This window comes from Sinohyriopsis cumingii, chromosome 19, assembly GCF_028554795.1.
Source record: "Sinohyriopsis cumingii isolate HCF-2022 chromosome 19, ASM2855479v2, whole genome shotgun sequence".
In the NCBI taxonomy this organism is placed as follows: Eukaryota; Metazoa; Mollusca; class Bivalvia; order Unionida; family Unionidae; genus Sinohyriopsis; species Sinohyriopsis cumingii.
Window position 1 is genome coordinate 34,235,026 of NC_142979.1, and position 13,987 is coordinate 34,249,012.

Here is a 13,987-nt window from a genome sequence, read left to right on the forward strand (position 1 = left end):
TCTGCACCATATTTAATAGGTAGTTCCCGAAAGACGTCATAAGCATCCATATTTGTGATATGCTGGCAGATGTGCCATTGAGTTTATATACTGTTTGGAAGTTAAAATAAATTATTTGAGTCTCAGGCTACCGTTAATGATACTCACAAATGAACATTTGACAAATCATGATTTCTACAACTATCTATATTTGTAATTTATACATTGATTTTTATTCAGTATGCCTTGTTCAAAATGTACAATGTTGGTGGTCGCACATAGGATAAACTGCCTGGTTGCATACAGTACAGGTAAAATGGACATAATATCGTCTGCTAGTGACGTCAGGAAGCATCCATTTATTTAGAAGACGAGGATTTTTAATATTTATATGATTATTATATTACAACGTTAACGAGTAATCAGTTAAATTCATGACAGATATATGGAATATAGAAGGTATAGCCTACTTTTGAAATATAACCGATTGTTGAAACAATACTTATTTATGCGAACTAATGCGCAACGGACGGATCACAATTTGATATACCAATATTAGCATATCATACCAAGTCTTGAACATCCATGGTATTGTTACTGCATGTGGTGTGTATATATATATATATATATATATATATATATATATATATATATATATATATATATATTTTAGTTTTATTAATTTTTTTAAGCAATGAAGAGATATCTGCAGTATGGCCACATAGACACGTTATCAGGACACAGCGCCGACCAGTCCGAACACTAACCCCTTAATGCTGAGCGTCAAGCGAGGCAACTCCTAGTACCATTTTTCTAAGTCTTTGATATGACTCGGTCGGGGTTCAAACCGGCGACGACCTGCATCCGAGGCGGACGTTCAAACCACTTAGGCCATCGGAGCGTTAGAAATTAAGCATTCGAGTTTCAAATGAAGCTAACTTTGCGAACATTGTTGTGTCTGTTTCGAAAACTATTTTTCACACGTATAGTGTAAAATATGTTGGGTCATGAGTTTTCTTTAGGAAAGGCTTGTTTGGTCAGACCGCCAAATTCAATCATAGCTGGTGATTTCCGCGGTGCTGATATCAAAGAAACATGTGAAGGAGGAACAGGGCAGCTAGCAAAATATCAGTATGTATGCGGTGTCTAAGAGAAGAATTTAGTTTTTAAACGTTTATGGAGTAATATTGTTTTATTAACGAAAACATAAACGTTTAAATTTGTGAATTAAGACCTAAATGATTTTTTAATGAAATTCAAAATAAACAAAAATAAGAAACTAGATAAGTTAACGTACACTTTGATCTTGCTCAAACCGACTGATCGAAAACAAATGCCAATACTTAAGTTCGCTTAAAGAACAACAGACACAAAGGAACTGGACTGAAAGAAATATAGGTATCGTATATTATAGACAATGACCTTTGCAATATACAGTACCTTTGTAAACGCACATTGCTATGAGTAATGCATGTAAGCTATACCGACAATAACAACTAAGGTGCAAAACAATTTTCTAAGCCTTTGTGTTCCTATTTGTTAAATATTCCAATGTTTACAACAAGAGGAGTATGGAAGGAAACTGGCCCCAGCAATGTCTGAAGTTCAAGTTGGTGTACATGTATTAGGACCTTGTTAAAGTCACTGTCCTTCCACACAACACGTGTGGCAAGTGTTCCCATCGTAAACAAGCCTTCCTATTTTCTTCCACTTCAGGGGGCGTATAAAACTAGTTGTCAAGCCATTTTAAGCTATATAAATGCTAACGCAAATATGCAAATGTTCGTATTTGGGTCTATGTTTTGATAAATTAATTTTTCCAATATAAAGACATGGGCGTGTTGTTTCGGGTTTTAGTCACTGTAGTATATATGTTATTATTTCTCGCCCAACGTTTTTTCAATAGACATTTTAAATTTATTATATCTCCTTAGTCATTCCCCATTGATCCAACCCTACAAGGATACTGGCTCATATTAGATATCTATTTAGAGCGAATCCATGATCCAAATGGACAACATTAGAGTATGAATATAATATCTAAATGAATGAAATAAAATTTAATGTACTTTCGTCACAGTGAGCATATATTGTGTGTTTACTGATAATACTTATATCTTTTATTCGTTCTGCCTTTCAATATAGCGTTGTATGCCTCTCCTCTCTCTCTCTCTCTCTCTCTCTCCATCACACAGTTAAAATTTTTAACTTCGAAATTGCGATTAATTCATCCGTTTTTAGAAGGGTAATATAAATATGAAGAAATACCATCAGTATCTCTTAACATTTTTCATGTTTTAGAAGTTTAAATAGAACGAAGTGAGATTTTTTGACTTTATGTCTTTAAAAGATGTAATGGAATACTAATTTTACAATGTGATTCTAATGTTATATTCTTTTGTATAGAGTACAAGCAACATAAATGAGTACTAAGTGATACTCTACGTGCAACAACAAAAAGACCAGCTGGACGCATGGTACAACTAAATACAATACCAAACAAATAAATAAAGGGTAGGTGAACACGATTAAATCAAGCATTTTTTAATAGCTGAGCGAATACTATTATAGGGGAACATATACAAGTGAAAATAAGATATGCTTGTGAAAGGTTTATTTATACTCTCAGAAGAGGGGAGTTTCATAATAATTAATTGATTGAAAATAATTGATGTATGGTTCATCACTACATTAACTGATGCAATACTACCTAAAACAGAGAAAAGAAATCTACCTCGACGTAAATATTGTCTGAAATTAGGAAAAATAAAATAAAGATAATAAACATAAGGAATAATTGCAATAAAGTATCTGGATTCATATAGGGAATTGAGTGAATATAGATTTTACAGAGAAATTGCTCAATATTTTAATGACATTGTAAATGAATTAGAGCCATACCTGAAACATAGTGAAATAATATCCAGAGTTGATAAAGGCAAAACAAACTAGAGTGCAACATTTAAAACAAATAATAAGAGATCTTTCAATATCATACACTCTGTTGTATCGCCTCCTTGAGAAGACAACTATAGACCATCACCATACAATCTTGATATGTTTGAACCTGATATAACAGACGCCAATAAAGATAACGTATATTGATAAATCTGAAGAAAGTTGTTATATATGCCGGTATTAATAACATACGTGGTGAATGACGTAAACGAATTAATGAGAGAAAGTAGATAAGACTAGTTCGAAGAACAATAAAAATAAGGAGACTCTCATAATAATATGGTGATTTTATTAGAATGGAGAGACATATTCTAATAATTATTGGCATATATTTTTTGACATAACTATTGAACGATTATTGATTTGACACGATTGATATCACCTCAGTAACAAGAACGGCGTAAATGTATATTTTGTAAAATCGTTTACCTTGATTAATAAGATCAATTCACATGAAATGAAAATAAAAGGGGTCGTGTAATAAGAGACCTTATTCATATTAACATGTTGTCTTAAGAATCATATAATGTTACATCTAGAAATGACCTGGCAAGATAAACATTCCATTTTGGAATTTATTGTAAATTCAAAACTAGTATAGATCCGTTGCCCTTGGTGGTCGAATAGTCTAAAGCGCTTGCCTTTACCAATCATTACAATCTAAGCTCTGGATCGACCACTGTGAGGATGCGAGAAAGTTTTGCAGTAGTTTACAGTTGATTGGTGGATGTTGACCGGTATACTGACCACTTTGTATGGCCTATAGTGTGATGGAAAACAATATTTCACTTATAACTATAACACAATTATAAAGCCAATAAAATATTGTAAAGAAAGTAACGATAAATCGCAGAAACCAAACAAAAGCCCCACTCATTCCATAATGTTTCTTTATCCATATCAAGGCAATACACAAAGTTTATAACATATATTCTATAGTGTATATTAGAAAATCATGATGTGTAAAATTGTATGAGTATTATGAGAAACTAGACGAACACACGCTACTGAAAGAATTATTACAAGAGAAAATGTATCTTACCTTGCACTGGAACCAAAATGTCCCACATTAGTAAACAGGAAATTCCATGTGAAGAGGGGAATAATAAAGTAAGGAATTGTTATCACTGAGTTTGTAATAAGAGAGGTTCTGCACGTAATTAGTTCAATTTATTGTAAAAATATGAAACAACGCATGCGTTCAACGTTTATAATATTCCTGATTAAGGTTGCTCGTCTAATTTTTGAAACACTAACTAATGATCCTCCTACAGAAGTACAAGTAAAACCAAATTTAAAAATTAAGTTATATTTGATTTATTAAAACAAATTTTTTAGTTAATATGTTTTTAAAAAAAATGAAAATATATTGTTTACTAAATGACAACAGGATCTGTATATATCCATGTATAGTTGTTCGTTTATCAATAAGGGACAAACTTTAAATTAGAGATTGTAACTCTTTTGAAAGAAAACCGAAACTAAAGTAATTTCACAAAGAGGAGAACGAAATGGTTTCAAGGAAGAATATTTACCCATGCTGGATTATTGGTGATTTTAATGTATTACAAGAAACCAAATAACTACCACTAACATTTTTGTTATTAATATGCAACGGATCTAGTGAACATTTGAAATTAAAATCTCTTAACTACTGTTGCGTTAGAAAATATAAATTATGGTTTTGTAATATTTATAAAGCATTTTTAAATTTGTGTTTGCAACTATCATAAACTTGATCCCTTTCACTTTTACAGTTCATCAAAATTAGTTTATTACAATTTTAAAACGATTAGCTATTAATTTAATATATGTTTTATTACTATAATATGTTGTGAAGAGAGAAACTAGAACAACGCTACATAGTTATGCTAAATCCAGCAATGAACAAGTTCTGATCAAGGCAATATGGAAAATACGACAGATCCTGTTCAAGATGGCTCATTGTTTAAAATGCTAATAAACTTTTGTGAACTACATTAGTCAATGTCTGCAAGTACCAGATACTTTAGATTTAATAAATAAAGTATTCAAAGACACTTTAATGTTTTGGAAAGTTGATGCAAAAATGGATGATATTTTAAATGTAGAGTTTGAAATACTAACATGATTTTTTCAATGATTTTCCGTTAGCACCAGAAACAATAATGCCAAGAAAGAAAGATGTATCAAAGGTATAAAAAAACGGTTGATATAAGAACAAAAAGTAATATATTCAGGAGAACTCTATTTAAAGTGCACACAGGAATTTACAACAAATATGTCATTGTCATATTAATGTATGCTCATTTAATATTGAAGTTGAATAATACACATATCGTTGTATTTAGCTGATTAAACATTTAGTTACAATCATAAATTAAGTACAAGAATTCGCTTTATTTTCTAAAACTTATAAATAACTATGTATTTTGTATTTTAAAAAATGGAAAATGTTATTAGGAAGACAGCTGTAACAAATATGTTAAGACGAAAATCAAACTTACAATTGATGCAAAGTTTGTTCTTGTCACTATGACACGGTTTTAACAATCAAACAATTGCAACCTATTTCAGGAGAATTTACATTGTTATATTTATCAAAATCGCTGAGAGCCGAAGTGTACCTCACATATCTGAGAAATATTTGGTAGTGACATTTAATTCGTAAAATCTCCACATATCAGTTATGCATTCAATTTAATACGTACAGCCTTTACAACGGCACAATAAAGTAGTTTAGTGAAATATCTTACTCTTAGTAAAGACGAAATAAAGTGTTCACCTATTCAACTTCTTTGCGATTACAGAAGCAAGATGTATTCCTTAAGAACTGATAAAGATGAGCAAAATATGCAACGGAAATGAATGTGTAATCAACGCACATGTTCTGTTTGATATGCATAAGATAGTTCGCTCAATTAGATATTAATTTAGGACAACCTGGATTTACTGAGATCCTGACATATTTGACATTACCATAAACAATGTTATTTAGTCTATACATAAAATCTTTAATGCATTGTTACGATACATATCAGCAAATACAAGTAAAAGATCACGATTACCTGAGAGGTGAGTACAATTGATCTGCCCACAGTGAATTTAACTTACAATACAAATATTCAAAATATGAGCCGTTGTTGTTCGATATCATATTTGCATACCATGTACACTTCATTGTCAAAACACTTGCCAATGATGATCCTGAATAATGCATGCAAATTGTAGTGAAACAATCAGTTCCTTTAAAAAATGATTATCAAGTTGATACATTACTGAATGGATGTATGTTTGGTATTCTTATTAAAGAACAATGTATTTCTGACAGTTGCAGAATCAAGCCAAAGAGGATTGTATCTTTGACTAATTGAATAAATCAGACGATAAACCAATTTAAAACGTATAAAAACAAGTTTACATCATAACTTATAAACGATGATGTTGAATAGACGAAAATGATCTGAAATATCTTGTTATGATCTTCACAACTTTAATTTAAATGTAGAAGCAGTTAATATGTATTATTTTCGATGAATTTTGTAATGTGTGTGAACAGTTACAGACTTTTTACCGAATATGACAACGGTATACCCTGAATGATAGCTTGCAAATAGTGAACGTGACTTAGAACTATTAAGTGATTATGGCAAGATTTACGTTTAAAAGTAGCCCTGAATAATGAAAGAGATGCTGAACCGTATGATCAATGTTATGTCAATAAAACAAAATTGAATGATCATATAAAATCTGACAAATGTACTTAAAAGAAATCAATCCTGGTAACAATATAAGAATGGGTTATGTCAAGCAGTGTCTGTTAATCAGTTTGTGAGGACAAATAAAATGCAGATTAAATTACAGAGAAAAATGTAATTTAATAGAAATATGATTATAATTATGGACGTTTGCTTAAAACGCATATTCACATGCCAGAACTGTGGCATAATTATCTTTTTTGACTTCACTTGCACCCAATCTATTGTCCTTCTGGGGATGTTCTATCGAAATTACAGCAAAGAATAATTAACAAAGAAATGGGATATACAACCATAGTAACAAAAATGATGTGTACCTTGTATCATAAAACTTAGTTTATAATACTACTGGGGAAATTAAAAGTTATATATGGAGTTAAATTTAAATAGCAGGAACAAGTGAACAAATGAGGCGGAAGTGTGTGCTTGAAAATCCATTTTTATTATATATGAAAACATATTTCGTATCTGCCTAGAGCACAACCCACTATGTATTGCTTCAGCTGTAACGTTTGTGTAATGATAACTTATGTTTATTTACTGCAGAGCATCCAAAATACGTGAGGGTCTCTACAGTATTTGACTTGCTGTGTTTCTAAATATTCTCATAGTACAGATTAATATTGCCATTGAGTCGTCCTCCATACAGAAGCAATCTTTAGCAGCAGAGGTATGTGAATATTTAAAACTATTCTTTCTTTTCTTTCGTACTGTGCCATAATATATTTAATGTTTTGGAGTTTAATGTTTGAATACAAAATAGTCTCTTTCAAGTTAAACATCTTAGAAATGATCAGACAAGTTGAATCCATGTTGTGTGCATGCAAGGATGAGAAACATTATTTTATATGTCATTCTCCAATGTGATTATTCTTGTCGCAAAAATCATTCATGTTTGGTAAAGGTTATTAGAATAATAATCTCGTTCAGTCGCTTTTATGAAAGGAGAATTTCATTAATAACGAAGTCACTTCATGTTCACACATGCCATATTCATATAACTATATTCACATATAAAAATGTCTCATGTATTACACATTTCAATTATTGAAGTTTTTAGATGTTAACGGGGATCGTCCAGCTCCCTAAGGGTGTGTAATCCGAATAAAGGGGTTATTGGAAACGTTAAACCGACGGATGATACTGCCTTTTAAGAGTGAGCGACCATTGGTTCAGGACCAGCTGGTTTACTTGGTAGGGGAATTCCCAATAGACCCATAAGCAGGATGCCAGGAGCAGACCACACCACGTCATTTATTAACCATTTATTACGAGCAGATGATCGGACGTATTCGTAATGATCGCCTGAAAACCATGGAAAAGCATAATCATATTTGTTAATATGTATTGTGTTTCGCCTAGGGCATATAAATACGCATATAATCATGATTTCAATATGCATATAAGAATGGATTAAATAATATACAAATACAAATATCCTTTCTACCTCAGTGACGAATTTATACTTAATCGTTATTAATAAAACATGAACAAATGAGAACAAGTTTTATTTCCAATCTTAGAATGAATTAAACATGTTACTCTATTTCAGTTAAATCCCATTTTTCTCTGTATCTCCCTCATACCGTAAAGGACAAAGCTACGTGGAGTATGAGAGCGAATAAATTATGTAAACTGGTTCAGAAATTGTAGTGCAACAAGTAGTTTGAATAATACTCTTTACAAAATTATATATATATATATATATATATATATATATATATATATATATATATATATATATATATATAAAGTCGCAGCTGTAAAGCTGATCGGAGTCTTAGCTATAGAGCTGATCGGAGTCAACGTGGTACCCGCTGTAGAGCTAACCATAGAAGTTGACCATAGCAGCTGTAAAGCTGAACTTAACACCCGTAGAGCTGAGTTAGCAGTGTTGCTAGTCGAATAGCAGTTGATCGGACGTTGCTGACCGATTGGTGGGCGCTGATTGCTTGATTGACCAAGGAACTGAATGGTGGTCAGCGACTACCTGGAATACTAACTGTTTGATTGACCATTGTGACTTGTAGCCAAGTGTGCTGGTGACGGAATATGTAACTCCATACATGTTTGCTAATGTGTGTGTGTGTGTGTGTGTGTGTGTGTGTGTGTGTGTGTGTGTGTGTGTGTAATACCCAGTGTTTTGGGATTGGAAAGATAATCGGGATATATGTCTCTTTGTTTTCATCATTTTACTATTTGAGTAAAGTACCTTATTTTTCACTGTTGGTGTGAATACGTTTTACTATGTGAGTAAAGTACCACAACTTTTACTGTTGGAGTAAAACACATCATTTTTTTCATCGTGTGAAATAATGTGAATCATTTACCTTTGTCCAGCACAAAGGTCGTTTATTTCTATGGTCATTTGTTGCATTATTAACCTCTTTTCCGGTGAGACTAATACAACTACTTGTTCGGTAGTCTATAAGCTGTAATGGAGGACATCCCGAAAAAATGATATGATGCTGTTAATGTTAGGCTTAAATGTTAGGATACGATGCCATAAGAGCAAACGTGAGTCTATTAAAGGTAAGAATGGGATGCGGACCATGAATGGAATTAGCTCTAAACTCTGTGAGATATGCGATAAAGACCGACTGATTATTTGAGAAACCATTTGCGTTCACAATGACGTTTACGATATAGCTTGGATATAACCAGAGGGGAAGACTCAAACCCAGACTGATCACATCATCATGAAAGGTGGCAATAGGCCATGCTAGATATGAGGGCCAAAATATATGCTGATATTGAAAGTGAGAGCAACCTTGTAACCATGCTCAAGCTCAAGCTAAGGAAGGCTCGATCAGAGAACATCAGGAACAAAACACTTAGAAAATTCAATATTGGACAATTCTAACGCCTGAAAGAATTATTATTGTCCCAGCGCAATGGGTACTGTCATTTTAAATGGAGCGGAATTACAGTGATCCGTGACTAGTAAATGTTCCCTCTTTTGTACGACAAAACCACGAAGAACAATCAAATATTCTAATCTTGCTGATAAAAGGATCTGAATACTGGGGAACCACGCAAGCCATTAGCATGAAACTGGACTCAACCTACACAAACCGACTTAGAAAATACGAATTGTTTGTCCTAATATGACACGGAATGATGAACTAATCACTAGATACAACGGAGACAGCCTGCCGAAGATGCGGAGAAGGCAGCAGCCGAACGTTATCTAGAGGCGCATCTTGGAAAAAGAGACCCGACATATATATCTGGCATCGACAACAGCAGGTCAACAAAAAGCAGAGAAAAATGGTGGGTGTCTTATATGTCACTTGTGCGAATAGCGAAAACTGAAAGACATATTAATGGAAACTCGCTTACATTGACTCGAGCAGGTACATGGAGTATGCGACGTTAACTCGTATTCCAGGGATGGAAACAAGGTATAGATCGTGTCCTCTATGTGGAAAAACAAGTGATGACACATTTCAAAGACGTGTTCTACAAATTTCTCTCTTTGTCTCTCTGTCTCTCTGTGCGAAATCGTCGCAAAGCCAATGATGTTAAAACCGAGAAACAGACCGACCAACAAAAACATAAGCAAAAAGGAAGAGAGTAGATGAAAACAATTTTATCGTCAGTAGCAATAGTCAGTAAAGGATAATAATGATTCGGATAAAATGTAAGGAACTTCAAATATTGGAGTTACCTCATGTTGGTTTGTCAATTTGCTCAAATTAATACCCGTGCGTTTCAATGTACTCTCTTGAGATCAAATGGTTGCGCTGCCACTGTTTGGGACCCTGGCCTTGCCATATTTGTAGTACACTACTTTCTCCGTTTGAACAAAGTTATATCTTTCAATACTATGTCACGTTTTATTATTTAATCGATATGAATGGAATGGAAATTTAACCGCAGAAAGAAGCCCATTAATAATTTTCGAAAGGATTCTGAATAGCTAAGATTGATGTTCCACTACCCTTTTTGTAGTCACCGTGGGAAGATATGTGGAGAGATCACTTCCTCCGTCAATACACAATTAAATGGTCAATATCAAAATTCATGCGAAGAAAATTATGTTTATTTGTGTATGGTATAGATAAAACAAATTTATTCAATGTACGCTGTGCATTTGTCATACCACTTCTTGTGTAAATGTTTCATACACGGAACATCGTCAAGGCTGGATTGATTTAACTGAATATGTTATACAACTCTCTTGTGGTTTACAAACATATAGCATCTTTGCTATACTGTTTACTCACCCTTTACACTCACAAGTGGATCACTCTTTGATTTCAATCCAATGAGGCAATGCAATGAAATTAATACAGGTCACTTTACCGACATTAGTGCCAGTTTCCGTTAGGGGCTGATCAAACGGTAGTAGAGACAAATGATTATTTTATTTTGAAATGATTATACCGAGGATCAGCTTCGACGTACAATATTCAGTTTCATGAGAAGCTATTAATATAATTAATGACATGTCTGTATTTGTTTTTAAACTGCAAATGGATGTGATCACTGTAGAAGTAACTGAGAATTGAGGTCGATTTAATATGTGGATAAAATGATTTGATGTAATTATGTTCGCGAGAAATGTCATAGGGAAGTTTATGTGACGGTACTATCTTCTAATCCTCCTTGCATAGCTTATGCATACATATTAAAATTTTAGTAACCATCCGGTATTGAGATTCCCTTTCGTCGTTTCGTTCATTTTTGTTGCCTAAATACTAAATAAAGTTTGCTGTTCTTCTGATATGTTTAATATCATATCCTACTTTTGTAAAGAAAGTTGCCAGCAACAATTTTTATTAATATACTTAGCAATTGATTTCGGTGTTAATACCAATAACTACTTCACTATTTATTCATTTGTTTTGTATGAATGAAAAGTGTATTCCTATCTTCGTATCCTTTTACTTAGTATTTCATCTTACTTCTTCATAAGATGCTTGTTCTTTTAATATATCAGTAAATTCATCAAGTCGTCCGTAAATGTTTTGCTAACCGAATGTTTAACATTATCGAAGTTATTTATGACAGTTGTAAAGATCAGCTGAATATCATTAAAGCTTCTATAGTTTTATAAAACATGCAAATTGCAACAGTTATAAGTATTAGAGGAATGGTTATGCGATTGGCAAACCCAGCAATAGAGATATGTAGCTAGAGATTGTTGTGCCAAGGAAAGAATATAAACCCTATTCTCATTCTATAATGTTTATCCAATTCAAATACATATACGAATTGCATTGTAAAGTAATAAATATTGTGCTCATCAAAGTGATAACGCGATTCGACAGATAATTTTAACTTGTAATCGTTAAGTTAAAGTTTGAATACTATGTCATGTGCACCTAATTTAACTAACGAGACCTTTTACTAATTATTTTGTAGCGCTTTATCCTAGTAACGCACGAAAATACGCTTAATATCAATATCAGGTTTATTTGAATATAATTTATGTTTGAAACCTTTTAAACTGAGGTCAACATGAAAAAAATCGGACATTTGAGCCATCGTCATATCCAATGTTAAATGTAGCCTCTATTAAATAAATAAAAACTTTGGCGGACATGAATGGATCTTTTTTTTTACAGTTTTGTAAATCATGCAATTCATTATCAGTTAACCCTTCAGACAGGAACTCAAACATATTATATGTAAGCATATAGAGCTGTCAGGAGAAAATTGTCAGTATTAGTGTAAGATAAAATCAGTTTGTTGGTAGCATCTATAAATTGTAGCATTGTATAAATTAATTAGTTGTATGTACTTTCGTAGTGTCAGGGCGTAACGAGCGTGACGTTCAAAATGCATTAGGTGCAATTACGTTTCCCGTGCCGGGTGTAACTAGCATCACGTTCGAAATGCATTCGATGTGTCTACTTTCTCTGTCTCAGGTGTATCCAACATCCTGGTTAAAAAAAACAGCTGTTCTTCCTATCGCTGTGCCAGATATAACAAGCGTCATGTTTAGAATGCATTACATATGTCTTCTTTGACCATGCCAGGTATAACTGGCATCACCGGTGGAGCGCTAATATTATTCTTATCACAAAACCAGATTGTTCTGTGGTAGATTTACCCGAAATGGATCCTATACATAATTCTCAAACAAACATTACACGACCATTAGGATCACAACCTATCAACCCCTTTAGAGTTGTTGCAGATTTATAATCACTATATAACTGGCTCTGTAGGCAAAGTGCACTTGGCATTTGAGTTTTAGTTTCAGTTACATCTATAATAATAATGGTATAATAATGGTAGTGGGAATATCTTTCCTATATTCAGATGGCATGTTTTTTATTATGGTATCTCTATTCGGCCAAACTGAAAGCTGGCCAAGTTTTAAATATAAAAGATCGAGCCATGTGTAAAACACAACACTAGCTGACTGTGCAGAGCGTCCAAACCTTGTGACCAAATCTTTTAGACCAAAAATAAGCCATAGCCTACATATTTTTAAAAACAGTCCATCTTCCTCGCTAAGGCTTTTTGTATCCCTTCGTCCTGGTCTATATTTGACTGGACACTCTATAGGGGCTAGAAAGGCCAATAAAGCTAAGCATCTTATGTATTTGATTCCTGTATAGTATTTAAACAAATTTTTCAGTGTGTTTTCTTTATACTTCACAATTGCTACACTCAATGTTTGTTTCTTGGCAATTATTTTCTTCAGTTGTTGAATTTTTTTATCTTTTGATGACATTTTAAGTTGAAGCTCTTGTATCTCTCTTGAACTATTTGACAATTTAAGCCTTAGATCCTGATTCTCAGCTGCAACTGCTAACATATCCATTGCTGATATCCCTGAAAAATTAAGAAAAGTATTTCTTTTCTTCATTTCAGACAAAGTACCTGAGAGAAACTACACAAATAACTCAGGACTGCGGTAATACATCTGTAACAAGGGCTTCTCCAGTGTGTTTACCAAGTGAGTTCAAACCCCTCAAATAGAACACAAAGTGTATAAATCCATGTGACACTGAGGTACAGACAAAAATCAGGCCTTATCGGATCACTGGTTTCATGCGAGAAAAGACAGACTTACAGCATCTAATTTTGGAAATGTAATATCAAGGAAATCTAAACCCATTTAAAAAGTTTATTAACAGTTTATTTTCAAAAAATGATGTGAAATCCAAAGCTCTGCAATAAGGAAAAAGACACGAGAAAACTGCTAAAGAAAAGTATCTTGAATTGTATCCTTCTAGGCATTTCCATGAGTGTGGCTGTATGGTTAATAATGACTTTTGATTTTTGGGTGGCTCGCCTGATGGGAAAGTATCTGACAATGGCATATGTGGAATTATGGAAATTAAATGCCCCTT

At 33.1% G+C, this 13,987-nt stretch overlaps 1 pseudogene; it reads right to left on the reverse strand.

Moving 5' to 3' along the window:
• LOC149775418 (uncharacterized) overlaps positions 1–13,455 on the reverse strand; it is a 28,834-nt pseudogene extending 15,379 nt beyond the window's left edge.
• Positions 13,456–13,987: the final 532 nt, after the last annotated feature.